Source organism: Protomyctophum bolini (assembly GCF_963924005.1).
Source record: "Protomyctophum bolini genome assembly, chromosome: 3".
NCBI lineage: Eukaryota > Metazoa > Chordata > Actinopteri > Myctophiformes > Myctophidae > Protomyctophum > Protomyctophum bolini.
In genome coordinates this window covers 45964200-45970199 of record NC_137864.1, presented here as the reverse complement: position 1 = coordinate 45970199, position 6000 = coordinate 45964200, and positions in this window count along the sequence as shown.

Below are 6000 nucleotides of genomic sequence, written 5' to 3'. Positions count from 1 at the left end.
CGGCATACTATAGCGCGCCGTTTTTCATCATTTTTGAGGATTTGAAAAAAATGACGAAATGACAAAAACGATGGGTTATAGCCCATGTTTTTTGAAATTTTGAAAAAAAAAGTTAGCCTCAATTCTCATCATTTTGGACCATGGGCTATAGCCCATATCGTACGGCATACTATAGCGCACCGTTTTTCATCATTTTTGAGGATTTGAAAAAAATGACAAAATGACAAAAACGATGGGTTATAGCCCATGTTTTCTGAAATTTTGAAAAAAAAGTTAGCCTCAATTCTCATCATTTTGGACCATGGGCTATAGCCCATATCGTACGGCATACTATAGCGCGCCGTTTTTCATCATTTTTGAGGTTTGAAAAAAATGACGAAATGACAAAAACGATGGGTTATAGCCCATGTTTTTTGAAATTTTGAAAAAAAAAGTTAGCCTCGTTTCTCATCATTTTGGACCATGGGCTATAGCCCATATCGTACGGCATACTATAGCGCACCGTTTTTCATCATTTTTGAGGATTTGAAAAAAATGACGAAATGACAAAAACGATGGGTTATAGCCCATGTTTTTTGAAATTTTGAAAAAAAAAGTTAGCCTCGTTTCTCATCATTTTGGACCATGGGCTATAGCCCATATCGTACGGCATACTATAGCGCGCCGTTTTTCATCATTTTTGAGGATTTGAAAAAAATGACGAAATGACAAAAACGATGGGTTATAGCCCATGTTTTTTGAAATTTTGAAAAAAAAAGTTAGCCTCGTTTCTCATCATTTTGGACCATGGGCTATAGCCCATATCGTACGGCATACTATAGCGCGCCGTTTTTCATCATTTTTGAAAAAAATGACGAAATGACAAAAACGATGGGTTATAGCCCATGTTTTTTGAAATTTTGAAAAAAAAAGTTAGCCTCAATTCTCATCATTTTGGACCATGGGCTATAGCCCATATCGTACGGCATACTATAGCGCACCGTTTTTCATCATTTTTGAGGATTTGAAAAAAATGACAAAATGACAAAAACGATGGGTTATAGCCCATGTTTTCTGAAATTTTGAAAAAAAAGTTAGCCTCAATTCTCATCATTTTGGACCATGGGCTATAGCCCATATCGTACGGCATACTATAGCGCGCCGTTTTTCATCATTTTTGAGGTTTGAAAAAAATGACGAAATGACAAAAACGATGGGTTATAGCCCATGTTTTTTGAAATTTTGAAAAAAAAAGTTAGCCTCGTTTCTCATCATTTTGGACCATGGGCTATAGCCCATATCGTACGGCATACTATAGCGCACCGTTTTTCATCATTTTTGAGGATTTGAAAAAAATGACGAAATGACAAAAACGATGGGTTATAGCCCATGTTTTTTGAAATTTTGAAAAAAAAAGTTAGCCTCGTTTCTCATCATTTTGGACCATGGGCTATAGCCCATATCGTACGGCATACTATAGCGCGCCGTTTTTCATCATTTTTGAGGATTTGAAAAAAATGACGAAATGACAAAAACGATGGGTTATAGCCCATGTTTTTTGAAATTTTGAAAAAAAAAGTTAGCCTCGTTTCTCATCATTTTGGACCATGGGCTATAGCCCATATCGTACGGCATACTATAGCGCGCCGTTTTTCATCATTTTTGAGGATTTGAAAAAAATGACAAAATGACAAAAACGATGGGTTATAGCCCATGTTTTTTGAAATTTTGAAAAAAAAGTTAGCCTCAATTCTCATCATTTTGGACCATGGGCTATAGCCCATATCGTATGGCATACTATAGCGCGCCGTTTTTCATCATTTTTGAGGATTTGAAAAAAAATGACGAAATGACAAAAACGATGGGTTATAGCCCATGTTTTTTGAAATTTTGAAAAAAAAAGTTAGCCTCGTTTCTCATCATTTTGGACCATGGGCTATAGCCCATATCGTACGGCATACTATAGCGCGCCGTTTTTCATCATTTTTGAGGATTTGAAAAAAATGACAAAATGACAAAAACGATGGGTTATAGCCCATGTTTTTTGAAATTTTGAAAAAAAAGTTACCCTCAATTCTCATCATTTTGGACCATGGGCTATAGCCCATATCGTATGGCATACTATAGCGCGCCGTTTTTCATCATTTTTGAGGATTTGAAAAAAAATGACGAAATGACAAAAACGATGGGTTATAGCCCATGTTTTTTGAAATTTTGAAAAAAATGTTAGCATCGTTTCACATCATTTTGGACCATGGGCTATAGCCCATATCGTACGGCATACTATAGCGCGCCGTTTTTCATCATTTTTGAGGATTTGAAAAAAATGACGAAATGACAAAAACGATGGGTTATAGCCCATGTTTTTTGAAATTTTGAAAAAAAAAGTTAGCCTCAATTCTCATCATTTTGGACCATGGGCTATAGCCCATATCGTACGGCATACTATAGCGCACCGTTTTTCATCATTTTTGAGGATTTGAAAAAAATGACGAAATGACAAAAACGATGGGTTATAGCCCATGTTTTCTGAAATTTTGAAAAAAAAGTTAGCCTCAATTCTCATCATTTTGGACCATGGGCTATAGCCCATATCGTACGGCATACTATAGCGCGCCGTTTTTCATCATTTTTGAGGATTTGAAAAAAATGACGAAATGACAAAAACGATGGGTTATAGCCCATGTTTTTTGAAATTTTGAAAAAAAAAGTTAGCCTCGTTTCTCATCATTTTGGACCATGGGCTATAGCCCATATCGTACGGCATACTATAGCGCGCCGTTTTTCATCATTTTTGAGGATTTGAAAAAAATGACAAAATGACAAAAACGATGGGTTATAGCCCATGTTTTTTGAAATTTTGAAAAAAAAGTTAGCCTCAATTCTCATCATTTTGGACCATGGGCTATAGCCCATATCGTATGGCATACTATAGCGCGCCGTTTTTCATCATTTTTGAGGATTTGAAAAAAAATGACGAAATGACAAAAACGATGGGTTATAGCCCATGTTTTTTGAAAATTTGAAAAAAAAGTTAGCCTCGTTTCTCATCATTTTGGACCATGGGCTATAGCCCATATCGTACGGCATACTATAGCGCGCCGTTTTTCATCATTTTTGAGGATTTGAAAAAAATGACGAAATGACAAAAACGATGGGTTATAGCCCATGTTTTTTGAAATTTTGAAAAAGAAAGTTAGCCTCAATTCTCATCATTTTGGACCATGGGCTATAGCCCATATCGTACGGCATACTATAGCGCACCGTTTTTCATCATTTTTGAGGATTTGAAAAAAATGACGAAATGACAAAAACGATGGGTTATAGCCCATGTTTTTTGAAATTTTGAAAAAAAAGTTAGCCTCAATTCTCATCATTTTGGACCATGGGCTATAGCCCATATCGTACGGCATACTATAGCGCACCGTTTTTCATCATTTTTGAGGATTTGAAAAAAATGACAAAATGACAAAAACGATGGGTTATAGCCCATGTTTTTTGAAATTTTGAAAAAAAAAGTTAGCCTCGTTTCTCATCATTTTGGACCATGGGCTATAGCCCATATCGTACGGCATACTATAGTGCGCCGTTTTTCATCATTTTTGAGGATTTGAAAAAAATGACGAAATGACAAAAACGATGGGTTATAGCCCATGTTTTTTTAATTTTGAAAAAAAAGTTAGCCTCGTTTCTCATCATTTTGGACCATGGGCTATAGCCCATATCGTACGGCATACTATAGCGCACCGTTTTTCATCATTTTTAAGGATTTGAAAAAATGACGAAATGACAAAAACGATGGGTTACAGCCCATGTTTTTTGAAATTTTGGAAAAAAAAGTTAGCCTCGTTTCTCATCATTTTGGACCATGGGCTATAGCCCATATCGTACGGCATACTATAGCGCGCCGTTTTTCATCATTTTTGAGGATTTGAAAAAAATGACGAAATGACAAAAACGATGGGTTATAGCCCATGTTTTTTGAAATTTTGAAAAAAAAAGTTAGCCTCGTTTCTCATCATTTTGGACCATGGGCTATAGCCCATATCGTACGGCATACTATAGCGCGCCGTTTTTCATCATTTTTGAGGATTTGAAAAAAATGACGAAATGACAAAAACGATGGGTTATAGTCCATGTTTTTTGAAATTTTGAAAAAAAAGTTAGCCTCGTTTCTCATCATTTTGGACCATGGGCTATAGCCCATATCGTACGGCATACTATAGCGCGCCGTTTTTCATCATTTTTGAGGATTTGAAAAAAATGACAAAATGACAAAAACAATGGGTTATAGCCCATGTTTTTTGAAATTTTGAAAAAAAAGTTAGCCTCAATTCTCATCATTTTGGACCATGGGCTATAGCCCATATCGTATGGCATACTATAGCGCGCCGTTTTTCATCATTTTTGAGGATTTGAAAAAAAATGACGAAATGACAAAAACGATGGGTTATAGCCCATGTTTTTTGAAATTTTGAAAAAAAAGTTAGCCTCGTTTCTCATCATTTTGGACCATGGGCTATAGCCCATATCGTACGGCATACTATAGCGCGCCGTTTTTCATCATTTTTGAGGATTTGAAAAAAATGACGAAATGACAAAAACGATGGGTTATAGCCCATGTTTTTTGAAATTTTGAAAAAGAAAGTTAGCCTCAATTCTCATCATTTTGGACCATGGGCTATAGCCCATATCGTACGGCATACTATAGCGCACCGTTTTTCATCATTTTTGAGGATTTGAAAAAAATGACGAAATGACAAAAACGATGGGTTATAGCCCATGTTTTTTGAAATTTTGAAAAAAAAGTTAGCCTCAATTCTCATCATTTTGGACCATGGGCTATAGCCCATATCGTACGGCATACTATAGCGCACCGTTTTTCATCATTTTTGAGGATTTGAAAAAAATGACAAAATGACAAAAACGATGGGTTATAGCCCATGTTTTTTGAAATTTTGAAAAAAAAAGTTAGCCTCGTTTCTCATCATTTTGGACCATGGGCTATAGCCCATATCGTACGGCATACTATAGCGCGCCGTTTTTCATCATTTTTGAGGATTTGAAAAAAATGACGAAATGACAAAAACGATGGGTTATAGCCCATGTTTTTTGAAATTTTGAAAAAAAAAGTTAGCCTCGTTTCTCATCATTTTGGACCATGGGCTATAGCCCATATCGTACGGCATACTATAGCGCGCCGTTTTTCATCATTTTTTAGGATTTGAAAAAAATGACGAAATGACAAAAACGATGGGTTATAGCCCATGTTTTTTGAAATTTTGAAAAAAAAGTTAGCCTCAATTCTCATCATTTTGGACCATGGGCTATAGCCCATATCGTACGGCATACTATAGCGCGCCGTTTTTCATCATTTTTGAGGATTTGAAAAAAATGACGAAATGACAAAAACGATGGGTTATAGCCCATGTTTTTTGAAATTTTGAAAAAAAAAGTTAGCCTCGTTTCTCATCATTTTGGACCATGGGCTATAGCCCATATCGTACGGCATACTATAGCGCGCCGTTTTTCATCATTTTTGAGGATTTGAAAAAAATGACGAAATGACAAAAACGATGGGTTATAGTCCATGTTTTTTGAAATTTTGAAAAAAAAGTTAGCCTCAATTCTCATCATTTTGGACCATGGGCTATAGCCCATATCGTATGGCATACTATAGCGCGCCGTTTTTCATCATTTTTGAGGATTTGAAAAAAATGACGAAATGACAAAAACGATGGGTTATAGCCCATGTTTTTTGAAATTTTGAAAAAAAAAGTTAGCCTCGTTTCTCATCATTTTGGACCATGGGCTATAGCCCATATCGTACGGCATACTATAGCGCGCCGTTTTTCATCATTTTTGAGGATTTGAAAAAAATGACGAAATGACAAAAACGATGGGTTATAGCCCATGTTTTTTGAAATTTTGGAAAAAAAAGTTAGCCTCGTTTCTCATCATTTTGGACCATGGGCTATAGCCCATATCGTACGGCATACTATAGCGCGCCGTTTTTCATCA